General features: G+C 46.4%; 1 protein-coding gene across 4 annotated transcripts in view; it reads left to right on the forward strand.

Moving 5' to 3' along the window:
- The window catches only part of PRKCB (protein kinase C beta), a 221,053-nt gene that overhangs the window by 63,620 nt on the left and 137,219 nt on the right, over positions 1-20,214 (forward strand). The gene's annotated exons all lie outside the window — the stretch shown is intronic.

The following is a 20,214-nucleotide window of genomic DNA, read 5'->3' on the forward strand; positions in this document are numbered from 1 at the left end:
TGGAAACTGTTCTTGACAAGGTCCTGACTCATTCATGTCTGAGTCTCCACGTACAACAGATATCTACCAATACAGCCATGTGTGGGTCCCACTGTGCAAGGCCTCACCTAAGGACAGGCATGCTGGAGTCTCTTCTTCCCCTGGGCTTAGCTGTCAGCCACTGTAGGTCGTTCCTGAGTTGGACAAGACATACTGTCCCCTGTTGAGCCTGGATATCCTCTCCTCTGCCAGTGCCCCGGAGCCTGCGTTCCTGCTCAGCAGTGAATTTGAAAGGTCGTGGTGGTGGCTTTTGGCTCGAACACCTTAGCATGGTGTGAATCAGACTAATAATAACGCCTATAATCACTTCATCGGCAAAACGGTTTTAGTCAAAACTGCTGGCGAAGTAACCACTGGTAACGCTAATATGGGCTTTTAACACACAGCACATGGCAGAAAGCAGCCCCCTCCTACGCTGTGTGTGCAGTAACACCGGGAGCCTGAACGTTGCTGAATTATTCAGTCTACACAAGTGGAAAGCTCCATTAAAGCTTGAGATATGGGGGATGATGAAGTACTTTAAATGCAGAGCTGCTTTTCCCCAGAGCTAGGGCGAGTCTGTCTGTCCAGTTAACGTCTTTCTACCTCTTTGAATGTGTCTTGCAGTCTTGGCTCCTTAAATAGCACAGATCGTTGGTCCCGCCTGGTCTGTTCCTGTGTCCGCCTGTTGTGGGTTTGTAACACAAACTCCTTGAGAATGGTGGGTGTCCTTCCAAAGGCGTCATGACTTCTCCCAAGCCTTAGAGAACCTCTTTGAGCGGCATCAGCTGTTCGGGGAGTACAAAAGCACTGCTGCATCCAAGAAAGGGAGAGAAGGAGGGGCCGGGGGGGGGCAACATCTCAGATAATTGGGGCCTGTCTTTTGGTACAGCAAATGACTCTGACCTGGCCGAGCAGCGGCAGAGCAGAATGCTTTCTAAATACACTAGAAGATTTCAAGCTTCCCTCGGTGTTTTTTTGTGCATAAAACCAGGATCCCTGTTTCTTAAGAGTTTAATCTCCTGCCACTTACTTCTCACCTGAAATTTTAAGCCTTTCTCTTGACATTGCAATCATCTCCTCAGCAACGGATGGTAGTGAAAGCGCCTGCAGGCAAGGGGAAAAGCAGGAAGGAGCGGCAGACTCCTAGGGGAGAAGGGTGTGATTGAGATACAGATTCTGACTTTGGGAAACTGACTTAGTAACAAAATGCTAAAAAGAGCAACAAGATGAGAAAAATGTTGCAAGGCTATTGCATCAGCACAAACGTCTCTCCATGGAGGCTCGATCACACTTTCCCAGTGGAGTGTCAATAAAAAGGCCCTGATGCTGCAAACACTTTATGCTCATTGGGAGTCAATATGCCCCTGAAGTCAATATGGGATTGCTCATGTGGGTAAAGTTACTCACTGTGTGTGTGCGTGTGTTTGCGTGTGTTTGCGTTTGCAGGACTAGTCTTATAAGGCACTCATCAGCAACTACAAAAAGACTAACTGCAGAGGGTGTGATAGGCTAGAGTGCTGTTGGTTGCTTTACAAAGGGCAGAGAGGACCTGAAGCATATGTGGGTTTTTGTGCTGTTCTGTTCTGTTTTACCTGAGAAATATCAGGAATGTGAAGTTGTCTGTTTGACTCTTGCAGGAGATCTCGGACCCCAGGATGCTGAGTGGGGAGCTTTCTCATAGGTGCTGGGAGTGCGGTTGCATACCTTGGCTTGAAGTGGATTGCATTATATCCAGGGTTTACAGTTTGATTCAATGGCTCTCAGCACCCCCACTATACAAATTGTTCCAGCGCCTCTGAGCTTTGTAGCCCTTATTTGAAGGGTTCGGGCTCTTTGAATCTTAAACGAAGGTCTCTCCCCCTCCAACCCCCAGCTGTTAGCAAAATTATAATACAAATTCAGCTTTGAATTCTTGTGCTGTGCTGGCAAACCGCATCGTTCTAATACTGCAGCTATAGGGTAAATTCTCTTTGCAAGGTCACTTTCCAAATGGTTTCTGCATGTTTGTACGTCGTAAGGGTTTTGAAGGAGAGGGTGGCTTTTTGTGACTTCTGTTATTTGTGTTACCATGGCATTGGCAGGAATAGCCCTAACAAATAATGCCAGGTCTTGTTTATTCTTCCCTGCACTATGTTTTAATAACTCCCGTTAGGGATAGAAACCTGTTGACAGGGGGAATGCACGACTTGCAGAGTGTCTCTTGAGAACCAAGGGAAATATTAAGGCAGGAAAACAAAAATTAGGCATCAGATTAATTGGGGAAATTAAAAGTATAATTAGGACTCTTGACACAGAAGCCGTCAATTGCATGAGGACCGCAGTGCATAATTATTTCATGGAAGCAGAAAATAGATGAGCAGAGTGGTTAAAGCTATATAGCAACAGAGTTCCCGGAGATTGGTGCAGGTCTATCCTGCTCCCAATACGTAAGAATGGAAGCATCTATGGTTGTGGGTAATATTGAAGGCTAAAGCTATTGTCACATGGAATGAAGATACTGGAAAGTATCCTGAATGCTGGGATCAGGAGACCGGTGATCAGTTCCTCGAATAAGAACTGCTTGGCTTTAGGAAGGGATGAGGAACTATAGATGCCAGCAAGGGATAGAGAAGTGGAGAGACCACCCACAGAATGGCTTCTGGCCTTTTCTAGATTGGGAAAAGTCATGTGATAGAGTGGACAGAAGGCGTCTCACACGGGTGCTGAGACAATGTGGCGTGTCTGAGGATTTCATCACTCTGATGCATGCGCTATATAGACCATCTGAATCAGCGGTCCAAACCTGTTTTGGAATGACAAACTCTTTTGGACTGAAAGTCGGACTGCACCAGGGGTCGGTGCTCAGTCTGCTGCTGTTTGTCATTGATGGACTGTGTCAGCAGGAAAGTCCCCATGGGAAAAGGTGAGAAGCTCATATATGCAAGTGACCTAGCAATAAGCATCTCAAAAGAAGACCTAGAGGAAACAGTCAACCAGTGGCATGACCAGCTAAACTGGCATGGGATGAATGAGCATGACTAAGACGGAGGTCAGTAACGGGTCAGTAGAGGTGCCGCAGAGAAACTAGACATAGAGGCTCATGGAGTCAGACAAAACCCAGACCGATCAGTTCAAATACCTTGGCTGCTGGTTCACAGAAGACTCTGAGCTTGACCGTGAGGTACAGTGCAGGCCGGGGAGCGCTGGAGGAGTATGGAACAACATTTATGGGGTTATACGTGACCAGCATATGCCACTGAGACTGAAAGCCCAACTACACAGAACAATGGTGCATCCCCGCATCAGAAGATGGGCGGCAAAGGGACTGCAAGTTCAGATGTCTTTCTGCCATAAGAGACAGATTTCAAAATGAAGGCTTTAGGATGGACGTCAGTCTATAATGTGGCTGACAAAATCAGGGAAGCATGACTATGTTGGTTTGGATACATGCTGAGGATGAATGAAGGGGATCTGGTGAAGGCATGGTAGGGGAAAATCCAGCATTGTCTCCCTGGCTGTCTCAAAGAGGGTAACCAGGTGGACCCTATGTTATCCAAATAACAAATCTCACAGGATCTTTTTCAGGGGATAAGGCAACAAGCCACGTTTATTGTGAATACAAAAAATTGGTAAATAGTATCAATAATGCAAATACCAAGAAACGTATCAACACTGTAACAAGATCAATATTGTGCTTTACTTAGTGAAATAGTATCAATAATGTAAATACCAGGAAACAACATTGTATCAATATTAATATTGTGCTTTACCTAACGATTACATATATAGAGACTCTTGTTAATTAAAATATACTTCATTGACACATGTTTCAATTGGTGCTTTCATTCACACTCACACACCCAGACAGGGAGACAGACAAACATACACAGGGGTCTCACAGATGTTATAGTTACCAGCCTTGTGGTGCTCCTGGTAATCACTGGCCAGGTGACTGCAGCACGAGGGTGAGGAGCAAGGTTCTGCCGATGCGGACCGGTTCTCCTGGCTGGTCGGCGATGTAGACCCGAACCTCCAGCCTTCATCTTTCTGTCCCATTTTATAGGGAAAAGACCCCATGTCAGTCGATGGGTTTTTGCTCTGTCCTGCTGCATCTGCATTTAGTGTGATCCTTAATCACCCACATTGTTGCAAGCCTGATCAGATTTTGTTCTTTGAAGTGAGCTGACTCTAAAGTTATCAGGGTGGGCTCCTCTTCGGCCAGTTGAGTGGTAAAAGTTATCATCTTCGCTCCCTTCTTCCTCCCTCAAAAGTTTGAGGTGAGGCTGGTGTTTTCTTCATCATGTTTCTACATCCCTTACTTAGACCAATTGTTCAATAACTCTCCCTGTCTACACCCACCTCGATTGCTCAGCCATTCACACTCCGATCACTCAGTACAAACTCCTAGCTGAAGAACTTACATGTCTTTTAAAGCAAACATTATTTCATTTTTGACTTAAGCACATATAAAATAGGATTTTTACAAATATTCTGAAAGTGGGTAAAACCAACAGATAAAATTGTCAGTGAAGTGGTTTTACAAATAATCTTAAAACAGAATTATTCAAAGTAAAGACAGACTTGAATTATTACTAAATAATAATATTTGGAACCATGTCAAACTGGAATGTCGGACTTACAGAGAATAGCTTAGACAAAAAGCTGGGCTCTCTTGTTCCAGTGATATGCAGTAAATGAATATTTTAAAAAGGCTGAAGTGAACATTTCAAAGGGTAGAACAGTAAGAGTCAGTTGAGTTTTAGCTTCTGATTAAAGGTGCTGTGTGTCAGGCTGAAGGGCATCTTGATAGGAAGGGGGGAGGGGGGTGTTTGTGGCTCTGTTCTTTCATGTATTTCATAAAAGCAGGATTGGGCCAACACCTAGTGCCCCATCAGATGGACAAAGGTGGAGGTTGCTTGCATGATGACCTGACCCAGTTGATAGGTTTTTGGGGTGGGGAGGGATGAAGAAGAAAACAGAAAATTCCATAAGACTTAACTACCTGAGGGGACAATTGATGAATTCGTCTGAGCAGATTCTGACCTCACATTATAATTACAAGTTGCTGTGTCCTCCTCTGTTAAATCTTTCTCACCATCTTCACTTTCTTCAAACTTTTTATTTGCTATGTATAATACGAGATGTAAAAAAATAACCACCAGGCTGAGGTCCTGATCCTGAAATTAATGTGGATCTGATAGTAGGAGAAGGGTCGAGACTCTTAGATCTAGGAGGTGATGGGAACCGGAAATCATATTAGCACCAAAACAAGGACAATTTTTGGTACTTCAGTTTTGCTTTTAAATAACTTTTTAAAATAAATAGAATAAAGCTCCCATATCCACTCTCCAAATTATGTTTGGAAGGGTCAGATGAGCAGGGCAAGGAGATAAAGGGAGTATTTTGAATGTGGCAATGGATTTTTTCCTCCACTTAAAACAAATAAAAAACCAAAAAACCTGGTGCTTTAAGTGGAGCAGCAGAGATAATAAATAGACTCTTATCTGGATAAAACATGGTTTGGTGTTGCAGAGTCAACTGAAGTCAGTGGAGCTCTGTGGACAATGTTTAACCATTGCCACTAAAAACCTGCAGGTGAAGTACACAAATATTTTTGTAGGACCTATTAAATTAAGCTGAAGAAACAGCATTCCAATCTGGTGCTTAGCTGGATGACACTAACCTATTGTAAGAACTTGAGTACTTTTGGCCAAAGCTGGGAGTTAAAACCAAAGAGTTGGTGTAAGCAAATTCTCAATATTGCCTTTTTTTTTTTTCCAATTTGATTTGAATTATTAAAAGAACTGCAAAGGGTTGTAAGGAACCCTAGACTTCTCTTCCTAAATAATTGCCCCTTTCTCCCTATGTGAAGATTCCCATGTATCACTGGTTTTGTGTGTGATAGGGAACTAATAAGAACTGCCACATATGGCTAGCAATGATAAAATTCTGTGATGATAAACTGTTGTGCAGTTCAACTGATGTGTTTCTAACAGTGCTTTTTCCAGACGTGAAAATTCATTCAAACAAGTTGGCCTTTAGACTGTTTTTAAACACAAAGTTACTGTTTATCCAGCATAGATAAGTGCAGATTTTTCTCTTTTCTCCACCTATCCCCATTCTGATGATCTTTATTCAACTTTTGTTCCTTGAATCTTGCTGTTCGTAGTGTAGAAAACGTCTTTAAATGGAAAGCCCCATAGAACTGAACAGGGAATAACCACAATCCATTAAATTTTTGAACCAGCCTTTACAATGTTATGGCAGGAATACCATCTTGTATTAAATTAGAGCTTTAAAAGCCTGGATAGCGTGTATAACTTCCCATTCAATTATATAGGCTTTTTAGAGGAACATCTGTCTATTGATCCCCATTGGCTTGATCCCTGTTAAACTTGTTCATAAAGATGGTTTCAAACGATGCCCTATTTCCACATAAGGAGTGCAGTGTTCACATTTTGGTTACATCACCTTCAAAAATTGTTAACAGCCCAATGAAGGGGGATGAAGATGGACTTAAATAGTGTGCGTAGGACTTCCATAGAACAGAAGTGCAAATGTTAGGGCAAGCCGGGAGGGCAGTGAGGGGTGTCTGGATGGAGTTAATCATTCTTGTTTGACGGGCTCAGTGAAAACTTCTTTCTATCCTCTCCCTGAGTATCAGAACAAGGGCGTCATGCAGTGCACGTAAAGGGCAATAACTGGAGACTCGGTCAAAGGCAATGCCTCTCATGCAGGGTTTGCTCTCCCAGGAAGTCATTGGACCAGTGCCGGGGTTTTCAAGGAGGGCTGATGACTTCCTGCCAGCTAATGGCATTTGTGCAGGAGATGGGGCTAATCAAATCTCAGGCCACAGACTCCAAGCAGATAGTGTGCAGGCTCAGGGAATGATTCCTCGTCTGGGTGCAGTGTTGCACCACTGGCCAGATACATCACAGGTTTTTCTGATGCACTGGCTGTAGGGCAGTGCTGGGGGCAGGGTACAGGACAGGGTGGGCCAGTCGCCTACTCTAGGATAGCAGCTTGTTCATGAGTATTTTAAGCCCTTCCCCACTTCTCCAGCCCCCGTCTCTCATTTCCTCCCTCCCCTGAGCACCATCTCGCTTTGCGACTGCATAGGTGGGGGTGGCCTCCCCTCCTGACTGCACACGTGTGAGGATCTGAGTGCTTTGCATAGCATGGGCAGCGTATTCCGTTTTACCAGTGGGGAAACTGAGGCCCAGAGTAGCTTTCCCAAGGGCACAAGGCGAGCCTGTCACAGAGTCCGGAGCAGAACCCAGGAGTCTCAATGCTCAGACGTGTGCGCTAATCACTAGGGTGCACAGACTCTCCTGTAGAAACGGGAGCACCTGTCCGTAGCACCTATGACATTCTACCCCCCCCCCCCCCATTCTCCTGTGTGGTCCTCTGGGATCAGATCCCGTGCGACTGCCCTGCTGCCGGGACTCATGCAGATTAAAAGACGTTATCCCTCTTGGGCCTTGGCCACATGATACTTTTTGGGGAGTGGGGGGTTGGAGGAATCTCCCATTGATAGAGCCCTGCGCGGATACAAAAATGTGGATCTGCCTCCGCCACGTTCAATTTACATCCGATCCGCCGTCTCGCTCTTCTATGGTACCCGCATCTGCACGCACCCACAGCTCTGGGCCCCCCAATCAGCTGCTTGGAGGCCAGCCCCACTACAGCCATCACCCCTGATCAGCTGTCATGGGGCCAGGCCCGCCTCCACTCCCGGATCTCAAAGGTGAAGCAGCTTCGAAGGCTATGAGTTGCAGACAGCCGCTTCCCCGCCGTTTTGAGATCTGCGTCTGATCCACCGTCCGCGAAAAATGGTCCGTGGATACAAAGCAGATATTTGCAGGGCTGTACCCTTTACTGCACTAGCTCTGGGGCTTGTACACTGGGTGGTAGCAATGAAGACGGGACTCAGCAACCACCGGTGTGTCAACCAGACCAGACGCATTCTCAGTAGGCTTGGCTGATAGTGACTAAAATGCCGGTGGTAGGTCTACACCAGTGCTAGTGCAGTGGGTAGAGATTTCCCAACGAAGCTTTAATCTCCTACAGCAGCTCACCCAGGGCTTGCATCTGTGGTAGCCTCAGGAGTGAATGTCTCCTCTCTCTCTTCTTTGGAATTGCTCTTACAAATATAAATCTGACCCACCTGCAAACAGTCCTGGAGCTTCAGAACCTCTACGGGAGGCTGCATTTTGGTTTTCAATGGTCCTGGGGGTGCCCGGTTCCATATTTAGGCTCCCAAATCACCTTGTGTTGGTGAGGGGGGATTTATAGGTTGGAGGGTTTTCCCCAAAGCAGGACCCACTGGAGCGAATAAAAGATTGTATTTCAAAATAAAAAAATCTCAGTATCCTGGGGTTTTTGGGCAACTTGCCCAAACTCTCTGCTTTCAGAAAAGCATCCAAACTGTGACGGTACGTGTGAGGTGATGCATCTTGCATATGGTGGGGAAATTCCTTCGTGCTGATTTACATTTTGTAAACTGGAAAACAAATATTCTGAGCCAGAAATAAGGTGGGGGGTGGGGGGGACACGGAGCAAATGAGTGTCCTGTTCGCAGTAAATAAATCTGGTGAAACTCCAAGGATTGAGATACCTGGCAAATGTGGTGCTGTCATGGCGAACTCTGGCAATACATCTGATCTGCATCTTGCCTTTCAGTGGGAGGTGCTGACTGCAGTCCTGTGATGGCAGGCAGGAGTGCTGTGCTTGGAACAGGAATGAACTACGGCCTCTTGACCGTTGGCGAGGTCACAATAAGCCAACAGCCATCCCTGCACTCCCCAGTTTGCTGGCTCTGCCAACCAAACTACAAGAACCCAGAGGAATTAAAGGCATTGCCACTACACACTTACCGGATAAGACCTAGTTCCTGCAGCAGCACGGTCTTCACCTACCCCATGGTGGCACCTCTCGCAAATAGTGGACGTTGTGAATGTCTTGCAAGACATTGCAAAGCGTGTCGAAGTTGCCTGACGTCTGACAGTCCCGCTGCAGCAGCTCGCTCTGCCCGTTGGGACCATTGCATTGCTTTCAAATGACCCTGCGGAGGAACTTCCTTCCGCCCCTCTGAGTTAGAGCAGTGGCAGAGAGACAGGGTAGCCATGCCATGAATCAGAGGCTATGCAGGCCATGCAGAAACCTGAATTGTGTATTACTGATGGTTTTCTTGATGCCTGACCGGCGCAGAAACTCACGTGGGGTCCCATGTCAGCGAATGAATTCTCGTACTGGCACGTCCGCTTGCTCTGCAGCTTTACGCAGGTTCCACACTCGTCGCTCCTGAGAACTGGGTAGAGGTGGTCGAGTCAGTTCACCCCCACCCCCATCCCCCGCATGGTCTAGCCGGGGAGCTGATTGGTCCTAGAAGAACGGTAACGTTTACCTGTCCACTCTTCGCTTCAAAATAACCTCCCAGGGCTGCTTCTCCACCATGCCCTGGCAGCTTGGTTTGTTGTCCGGAAGCCCTCTTGGTTACCAGCAGAGTGTCTTTCCCGCCGTGGAGCTGAAATGTTTCCTGCTTCACCTGGAGACCGTTACGTTTTCTGTCTCTGACTGCTGAGGATAATTGTTCTAATTCACTTACTCCAGAGGAGCTGTGCTTGCTATACCGAAGCAGCATCTGTTTTGAGAACACAGGAAGAAACATCCTGGGATCTGGAGGAAGAAAATCAATGCTAGACAGCTGTCTTAGCCAGATTAGCCCTGGCTGGGTAGCTCACGTTGGCCGTTTGGCTTAGAATATGAAAAAGCTCTTGTGTTTCAGAGTTCTTCCACCACGTTCCCCAGGGCAGGGCAGGGCAGGGCAACACTGCAGACAGATATAATTAAGTCCTGGATGTGTCTCCCGCTCTCTCACTGTAGCTGACCTACCATGCCTGGAAAATACACAGTGCCTATTGCATTCATTAGCAGCAATATTGTTGCAAAATAGTGACAATCCAACATCTCCTGTAGAACGGCTTACCATTTAGAAGCTTGAATTCGGTGAAGTGCCTTTCTGTCTGCAGCAGACCTGTCCAGCTCCCGGTGTTGAGGGATTCACTGTCCGATGAAGTCAGGCCGAGCAGGACGTCCCCACAAGGTCCCTTCCTCCCCGGTAGCGCAACTAGACTTACTTTCTAAAAGTCATACTCGTGGAACAAATTTTGTCACGTTTTTCTCGGCAGCACAGACTGGGATTTGCTTGGGAAGCTGCTCTACAACGTTCTGGGGAATTGTTACGGGTTGTGACTTAGACCGAGAAGCTTCTAAGTGATTTTTGTTACTTTCCGCACATGCCAATACTCTGGCGCCTTGCTGCAGAGTTTTGTCTTGGAGTGGTTTGCTGGAGAACGGCACCTCTGAATTTCTGTGCTAAAACCTTTGTTCTAGAGAAGCAGTAGAATTGACTACGATTTTCTTGCTGTGCTGTTAATAAAGTGTGTGCGCGTGTGTGTGTGTGTGTGTGTGTGTGTGTGCGTGCGCGCGTGCGCGCGTGCAGTGAAACACCTAGTTTTTTTTTTTTTTTTACTGGTAGATTTTTAATGGCACTGCTCATCCAAGTCGTCGTGAGTTAGTTCCCAGTGCTGCTTGTATGCAGTGAGCTGACACAGCACTGCTGTTAAATGGCTTTTCACTTGTGGTGCTCACTTTCGTGCCGACTGGGGCTGGCCTGCCGTTGTCTCGTGCTGAGCAGATGGCCATTGCAGCACATGGCACACGAGTGTCTCTCTGAACATCATGAGAGTGCCTGTGCGATCACTTGACTGTCTCAGAGCCCCTACCCTGCAGTTGTGCTGAGGATGCCTTCAATGCCCAGGAGTGGTTATAGCAATCTGTGAGCTCCTGTCCTGGGCAAATTGGGTGTGCTTCTGGCTTTCCAGCATCAGGGACTCCTCCTTCCCAATTAGTTACATGTTGCTGAAATTCTGTCAAGACTATAGGAAGCAACAGTTTAAACCGATCCAACTCATATGGCAGAATTAGTGCCCTGTATGCATGTATCTTGGCGAGTAGCCTGCTAGATGCGAGGGATGGACAGAATTCAAACTCTGTCTGTTCTTTAGTCTGGCCACTTGACCCAGAGCCCTCCTGACTCCTCTACAGCACAAGCTTCCCCTTTAAAAATCTCGAACAAAATGATGCTGAGCTCCAGGGTTAATCTGATTTCCCCACTGCCAGGGAAGCATTTTCCCTTCCCTTCTTCACACCCGCCTGTACGGTATTGCACAGGTGCAAACTGATGTCTTTTATCTTCCCGTGAAGCATCCATATCAGCCATAGCCAGATGGAGGATATCCATTCTCAGGGACTGGTGTTCAATCTGGTATGGAAAATGCTATGTTTCCTAAACAATATTTCTTAAAACTAGAGGGAGGTGTGTGTGCGTCTGTGTGAGTGGAAGATGGTGTGTTCTCCCCTGCATGAGTCTGTTGGAGAGAACATGTTCACTGAATGGGAATTTCAGGCCAGCACATTCCTGCATTGAGCAGTGGCAAATGATAAAGGAATGTCTGTTAATGTTTGTTTTTTCTCATGATCTGCGCAGCTTATCTGTGGGATTTGATGACTTTATTATCCAAATAAAATCTAGAGATTAACTGGCTAATTAGAGACCTGGGGGAGCCGTGGCTTGTGCTGTCATTTCTAAACTGCCAAAGATACAATCTTACAAGTCCTAAGTGGAATGAAATTAATACACTGCTGCAAAAGAGTGCATCCCCGAGGTCCCAGTGCATCTATAAAGAGGTTTAGTTGCCTGATTGGGCTTTTGCACTTGCAGAACATTTGTGCAGAAAGTCAGACTTCGGGTTTTGCTCAGCAGAGTGGAAACTGAGCAATTCCTTTCCGGTATAAAGCACTGGATTAGTCACCAGAGGAGAGATCTGATGATCTTCTTCTTACTTCTGTGTTAGACAGGGTGCAGCTTTTTAAGAATTATGGCACAGGCCTGCAAACACATTAGCACCTGCATAAGTTTCGTCATGTGAGTAACCACATTCATTACTCCTTGGCAAGCGCTGACTGTTCATATAAGTAGTCCCAATTAAAAATTAAGCATGCGCTTAAATATTTGCAGGATTGGGGCTGAAGGGCTTTCTCCAAAGCCTAATGAAATCAATGGAAAGCTTCCCATTGATGGGCTTTGGATCAGGCCCTAGATGTGCAGAGGAAGGATGCACATTTATAGTTTTTTCAGATGGATTTCCATTACAGAAATCTGTTATGGATGCAACAATCTGTGTTCCTATTGAAAAGTCTTGTTCTGCTGCTCGATACACAGTTACCACAAAGACGATTTCCCTGCTTATTTGCAACTGGTGGTGGTGTCGCTGACTTAATTGAACTGTGACATGTAACATTTTGAAGGCACCATAATTATTTCTCTACTCGGTGACAGAATGTTGCATTGCTAATGTGCATTGTGGGATGCCACTGGAAGGTCAGGAGGTGTTAACTGTGTATGTATATTTAATGACTTCCTTAATTATTAAACTCTGAAATGAAACCTCCAGAAGAGCTGGGGACAGGCTGTCGTACACAACTTGGGATGGTTTGAACTTCTGAGCAGCCCTTGGCTTCCTAATTTCTCTTGTCACTAGACAGATGTTTTCACACCTCTGGGGCTCATGTGGAGGGAAACTTAACATGGAGGCGTGGTGCTTTCCTTCCTCACTTCACAAGGGAAAGGGTCACAGGCTGAATTTGACACCCAGATTTGTGTGCATTTCCCTTCTGCCCACTGACTGCTGGCTCCAGCCCTTCTCAAAATTCTTCTCTGAAGTATGATTCCCCCTGTCCTCCATCCTTATCTCACTTCCACTCCCTTTTTCCCCCTTTAAGCTGATCCCTTCCTGTCTTGCCTCCTGCCCTAGCCTGGCCCTTTAACACATTTGTAAAACCGTCTTCGCTCCAGTATTCTAAGGTATAAGTAACAAAACTTGGTATGTAGAGTTTCCATTATTATTTTTTTAACCTGGCTTCTAACCTTCGTTGTATGTTGCTTATTCTGATACTGATTCTGATCCTGGTGACAGTGTTCCTCGGAGCTATGTTGTGCAGAAATGCACTGCAAGACAGCACTTTATTGGCACGTGAGGGTGGCCGGTCCTAGGAAGAAGGGGACAAACAGCTTTGAAATTTGAAATTTTTGTTGTGTTCTTTTGAGGAACTTCATAAAGGCTCCTAGGATCAACTCAGCAAGTGAACTTGTCAGTAATAAAATGCCTGGATTTGCAGTCTGTTGAAGAAAGGAAAGGTTTGGAGTGGAAGCTTTCAAAAGGTGGTGGTTGGGATATGTAAACAGGTTGGCCAGGGAACTTGAAGCTGCAACACCACGCAGTTTGCAGGTGAAACAGCAAGTGTGATAAAGCCGGTGGATGGGGTTTTCAAGAGTGCTTAGTGTTGGCCTCATTCGGCCCCCGCTGAAGACCGTTGGAGTTGTAGCAGAGTTAGGAGAAATGGTGAAAACTCCTCAAACTGCCACCCAGTTTGTTAATCTGGCCGGAGATCTTTAAACCTCGTACCCACCTGTCTCTGACATGTTAAACGAACGCTCCTTTTTAAACAGAGCTAGCGAGGAAATGAATGTTCAGGTAATGGGCTGGTGAAAATCTGCAATAAACCAGCATTAGTGATGGAAATTGGGGTATTCCGTGTGTAGAGGCTACCTTTTCTATCCACAGAGGTAAAGTCCATCTGCTCCCGCATTCCGTCAAGGCTGCACATCACACAGAGGCTACACTGGCACAGACGGACTAGTCCGTCTGTTTCTGTAGCTGAAATCTTTCTGGCTTCTGGCAGTAATTTTGCCCAGCCAGGTTTTAGTGGTTGCTTTCGCAGTCCCTGGAAGTGTAGTAGGTGCCTCGGAATAAAAGCAAGGCAGGGAGCAGGTTAGTTTTAAAGAGCTTCAGATCAAGTGGCAGACAGGATGCAAGGGAGGGGTTCGAGGAGGGAGGAGGAGCAGGTCTGCAGCAGCAGGATCGCTTGGCCGAGGTGAGGGCACAGCGTGGCAGAGCAGCCTCTGTATCTCTATAAATAAATGCCTGACTCATTCCTTGTGTTGGATCAGAAGTGAGCCTGGAGGGTAGAGGTCTGACATGTCTGCTCAGGAAGGGGGTAGGGCAGCGCTGCGGTGGAGGGAAGTATCAAAGCAATGGTGGGAGATGCTGACAACTGGTTGATCCAGGCCGAACTCGGTAACGAATTAGGTCACGTAAGGGGGAAGGGGGGACACTTTCACAGGGTCTTGAAGGCAAGGACAAGATGCAGCGAGGAATCCCAGTGGAGGTGGGTGATGTGGCCTGCCTGGCAAGGTGGTTTTAGCGGACGCATTGTGTGAGGGTTGGATGGGGGAGGGCCTGAGGGGGAAGCTGCAGAAACGGAAAAGGCAGATGAAGGGGTTGCTAAGAACTGCAGTGCTCTTTGGACTGAAGGATGCAATGGGAGTGAATCTCTTCTGCAGAGGGCAGGTTCCTCTTGCTGATGCAAGGACACATTGTCGGCTGCCTAATGAAAATTGCTTTGCAATTGAACTTGTTCCTATTTATCCTCTTAGAATTTGGGTCACTTTCTGGTTTTCCCCTGCTGGTTCTTTTTGTCCATCCAGCTTTCACTTCATTTCCCCCCTATTTTTTATACTGTACGATCATCCTGGCTGCCTCTGTTTACCTCTGCCTTCCCTGTTCTGTGAACGTAGTGGTGTTTTCACTTCTTCCTGGGGTGCAGCAAGGGGAGCGCACACTTGACTTTGGGATGAGGCATTGCATGGAAATACTGGACACTCTTATTCCATCTTGCTCTAGATGAGTTCCATTGGGATAGAAATCGGTGAGGTGCCTGCTCTGGCTACGTTCTCTGCCTAGCGAGGGCACCCTGGGATTCCTCTTTCCTTTAAGTTCGACTTTTATTTTTAAAGCTTCTCTGTAAATGCAGCTTCTGCTGCTGCCCTTTGCTTCCCCCCCAGATGCTAATCAATTCTCCCAAGTCGGTGTCTCTTTTCCTCCTGGTCGGGGATCTCATCACTTCATCCTAGACTGATCGATCTTGGCCTAGTCACAAAAAACAGTGGGGGTGGAAAACATTGAAAAGTCAAATTCGAGGCAAAGCTGCGTGAGAAGTGTTGGAATCTGGGAAGGGAGGTAAATCATCTCCCATTGGTTACTTCTTTAGGATGCCACTCTAAGGATGGGAGAGTTAATGACTGGTCAGGGAGAGAGGCAGCAAAGGCAGCTCCGTCTATCCCAGTGCATTGTAACTCCTGCTAGCGTTCCCCTGGCCTGTGTGTGTGCTGGAGAATGCTGTGAGAATGAACAGGCGCGCTAAGTTTAAATGGAATGGGGTTGGTTGGTGGGGAGGACGCTTTGGGACCAGCAGGGCATGTATTGTACTGGGGAACGTGCAGCAAAGGGAGCCTCCACTTCGGGTTGGTACGTTCAGTATCAAAAGATCAAGAAGCTCTAAGGCAGGGTGACAATGCCTGATGGAGACTGGAGTGTTCGGCCCGTAGCCCAGGTTCTTCTCTCTGGCTGCCCTGTGGTGTTTGCCCCACACCATCCTGCCAGGCTGCTTCAGGCCTGACCAGAATCTCTGACCTTCGGAGGAAGAATTCTGTCTCCATGGCGTCTCAGCTCAGGCTGCTAACGTAGAGGTGGCGGGTGGGTGGGTGCTGTTCTGCTGGGAACCAGACTTCAGACCGCTCAGCCATTCCATAGAGAGCACTCAGCAATCAGGGAGTTGCAACTCTCAGCCGAAATCAAGTTGGGGCAGCTTCACAGAGTGGACAAGTTCCACGGCGTACTGTCCAGTCTGTGTAACCCGGTCCCACCTGCCTCCCAGCTGCAAGTTAACGACAGCTCATCAGAGCGGGAGTGAAATACACAGTTTAAGCTTTTGTTAGGGAAGTGACCTGAAGCCGGTTCTTTCCTAGACTCGAAGGCATTTAACAAACCGGCCACGAATGGCATAAAGCACACTTTACAGCTTTCTCTTTTCGGCTGCCGTCTCAGTCCTAATCCACTCCTTTTATTGCCCGTAGTGGGCAAGCACTGCGTTTGCTGTCAGCAGTCTATTGCTATCGGCTCATTCTAAGAAGTGATGTTTCGTACCCTTCCTGTGCATCTTGAATATAGGCTCCATCTAAACGACTGACTCAAATGTGTAGTGTGGATTCCTGTGAGCAGGCAAGGCATGAATTAGTTTTCATGACCCTGAGCACAGTGACGGGCAGAGAGCACTGCTGACTGCCTTCTAGATTTGCAGAGGGAAGCTTGCATTCAGCAGCAGAGTCTTTTTTCCTTTGTGTGTGGCGGGAGGGGAGGGAAGTAGTACAGCAGAGGGCCACTCAGTCCAGTGACAATCTCCCTTGTTATTGTCTGAGTAAAAATTAATCAAACCACCCTGGCATTTACCTGTCATCATGCAACATCTTGATGGCGCCTGCACTACAGTGTGTCTTGGAGGCATATTTTAATCTGTGCCCAGGTTCAGAGCAGAGCTTTGCTAATAGATTTTTAATATCTTCCTTTCTGCTTCCCAGATTCTGCTGTCTTTGTATGCAGATGAGTAACAGGAAGCAGAATAGAAACTGTGAAGGAGCTCCGTGGTCCAAGAAGACAGATACTTGTAGGACGTGGAGGAGCAAATAAAGGTTCCTATGGGAAGAATTACTGGCAGTAATTGTGCCATTCATAAAAAAACCTTGTACCTTCACTTCTTCCATTTCCCAATGAAAGAGCACATGCTTGGTGTGATGGGATGGACGAGGCCCCCTACTGGAGGCCTCAGTGTCCTGCTGACCCATCCCAGGAAAAAAGCAATAGAGGAGTCCTCCAAGCAGCCTAGAGTGGCTGCAGGGGGAAGCAGCCAATCTGGGCTCAGGAGGGCCATATAAAGAGGAGCTGCAGTGCAGACCACAGTCAGTTCCTTGCTGGAGCCAGAGGTGTGCAGAGGGAGCACCTGGATAGCCAAAGGGAACTGCAACACCATGGACAGCTCAGTGCTGACAGGGACCCGGGCAATGAGAAAGCGCTCTTGGCTAGCTGCTAGGTCTGGGTGTAGAAGAGCCCTGAGGTAAAGGTGAAGCATTGGTGAAGGCTGGGGCCTCGGGGAAATAGCCCAGAGAACTGAATGCAGTTTAGTTAAAGGGACATGGTGGCACCTGGCTGTTATTCTTAGGGTCTCTGGGCTGGGACCTGGAGTAGTAGGCAGGCCTCCGTCCCCCGATAGGTACAATTAGACCGCAATAAACCCCCAGAAGGGGATCTGAACTACTTAGTGGCCCAGCTGGAGAGAGCTGGGGCCAAAACAGACCAGAGAGGGTGAAACCATTGCTTCCAGGGAGGAAGCCCCGGGGATATGGCCCAATGCCAGGGCCAGGGCTGTTTAAAGACCGCAGACACACCTGACCAGAAGGGGACACCCACGAAAGGTGGGTGCCACGCTGTTACACCCCCTACATCTAGCTACAATGAGAGAACTGTCAAGTTTAGCTGCAGGTTTCATTTGCTCTGTGCTTTGGTCCTACAAAAAAGATGTCCTGTACCCATGGTATCAAGCCTTCATTTTCAGTTTTGCACGTCAATGATTCCTGTCTCTTTCCTACATTCCAGACTTCTTTGCTGAATTTTTTGGCACTCTGTATTTTCTTTTGCTCTTGAATTTAATTTCAAAGCTGCTCTGGGGAAGAGGCTATGCTTCTGGAGAGAGGAGGCCCATGCTGAGCGGTTTGGAGTCAAAAGAGTCGTCATCAAAGTTGCCTTGCAATCAAGACCAGTTCTTCCGTAACCAAACATCATGCCAAGTTATTAACAGCTGCCGTTCCGTACTGCTTGTGCCCCCAGCTAAAACTTGAGAGCTTACAGTGCCTCTGTTGAACATCTGAGAGGTAGAGCAGAGCTGGGGTGAGGATAGGAGAGAATGGTGCATTTGGTCAAGGAGAATTTCACTGGGCAACTTGTCTTGCCAAGGTTACTTTGTTTAACCCAGGAACTGTGGGTGACTGGTAGTGCTGAGGGATTTAACACACAATTTCTGCAACTACTCAGTCAAACCCTTCAGTGCTGTGCTCTGTTGTGGGTTGGCTCTTCTGTGAAATGTCAAGTAATCCCATTCTAGGGAGTGCAAATTCAGACCCAATATTTTAAATTGTGTACATGCAACTGTCTGTATGGGACGTGCCGGAGTAAGACATGGCCTTAGGGCATGTGATTGTCTCCTTCTGCTTTCTGTAACCAAGGTCTTGCCCCTGACTCCAAGCTTAGTAACAAGCCTGTGGTTTGGTGCTGACTGCCCTTGGCTGGATCTCTACAGAGTGGTGCATGTTCGAGATTCACACCTCTCTGCACTCAGGCTCCAGCATCTGAGTCAACCTGCAGCAGCTCACAGCTGTTGCTCTCAAGATCTTTGGTTCAGTCGCTAGCTGGTCAGCCGGGATGACGGCTGTGACCTCTGCATCTGGCGATGTGTTTTGAGCGTGAATGCTCATTCTGCTCTGAACAGAAACAATGTCATGTGACTTCTTTAATCAATAGCACTTAACCTACATCATTCAAATTTCAAATATTCATGATCACTCGGAGTTTAAAATAAATACGCATTTAGGAATAAACTTGAGACAATTACATTCTGGAAGCAGGAGTCGTCTAACTTCCAGTTATCTGCTGGTGATGATTTGAGTAGTTAATTTCCATTTGTTGTTCAGAGAAAAGAGTGGTTGAATTTCAAATGCACCCTTCTTTGTAAATGTAGGGCCTACCCATACAAGGTGCACAACTAAACTCGTCCAGTGAAGTGCTGAGCACCTACCTCTCTGTCACCATCTGTGCTGGTGCCAAAAGGCAGTGGGAAGCGTGGCTGGGGCAGCAACTCTAAAATGCAATCATTTAAATACGTGGGCTTTTAACAATACAACAAAACACTTCCAAGCCTCCTATTTTCCAGCCCCCTAATCTTGTTTGCAATAATAAATTAAACTCTGGACTTAATGCTTTGTGAAAGCTTGTTTTTTGTTTCTTTACCTTTACAATTTGCCAGTGTTTGCACTTTAGGTATCTGACTCAGAGTACCCTTGAGTCTTTGTTTTTCTTCAAGAAATACTGGCGTGAATGTTTTGTAAGATGGGCATAAATATCAATTATTTTCCAGTAAGCCAGTAGAAAGCTTGGAACTGTACGGAAACACTTAGGATAACACTTTCACACCTGGGTGCCTACAATTAAATCCGTATTTAGGCATCTAAATCAAAGTGGCTTTTAGCAAATTGACCAGGCCACTTTGATTTAGTGCCTATATACAGCTCCGATCCAACAAACCACTTAAGCACATAGGTAACTCTAAGAACATGTGTAATGCCAGAGACTTCAAAGGCATTCCTTGCATGTTTAAAGTTATATTCTTAAGTGCTTTGCTGGATCAGGGCACATAGATCTAATTTTAAACATCCAGGTTTGAAAACGTTGGTCCTAGCATACTGTGACTCATTTATCTATGATAGTCCTAGAGGAAAGACCTTCACACACAAGCCTTGAATCTGTGGATGGGTTCATAGTGTAAAATATAAATACGATAGAGAAGAGGAAGAGACAAATGCTTTCCTAGTATGGCAAATTACTGAGGCTCTGGAGCTGGAGCAGAAAGCTTTCCTTACACAAACTTAATATTATCTGCCTACCTATTTAAAGCTAAATCTCCATTACACTGTACAGCCCTATCATCTATCTTTTGTTGCTCTTTCTTTCCTGTTCTGTACATTCACCTTGAGAGGGTGGGAGTCAGGGCATGCCAGGGTGATTTATACATGAGGTAACTTCAGAGCATCCAAAATTAGTGATGCTAATTTAAGTGGATGTAGATTCTATCCAGGCTGTCTATAGATTGTTTATGATGCTCATTCAGCTTTTTACGTCAATGAAGTTGCTCTGAAATATGATCTCTGTTGATATCCCACAGCAGGTTGTTCTCAAATTCTGCCATGGTCTTGTCAAAATATGACCAGCTATAGGAGTTGTGGATGTCTTTTTGATGAGAAATAACCAAATAATGCTCTTAATTCTGCCTGATGATAGATAACATTTTTGAAAAAGTGCTGTGATAGAAGGCTAACTAGGCATGTCTTACAAAGAAATAGAAAATGAAATGTAATGATCCAGCACATTTTGGTAGTCCTGTGGAAAAGCTTCAAGTCTTGATTTAACTAGGTACAATTTACCTTTA

Source organism: Emydura macquarii, unplaced genomic scaffold (assembly GCF_026122565.2).
Source record: "Emydura macquarii macquarii isolate MOO-44397 ecotype Brisbane River unplaced genomic scaffold, CSIRO-AGI_Emac_v2 contig_3390, whole genome shotgun sequence".
In the NCBI taxonomy this organism is placed as follows: Eukaryota; Metazoa; Chordata; order Testudines; family Chelidae; genus Emydura; species Emydura macquarii.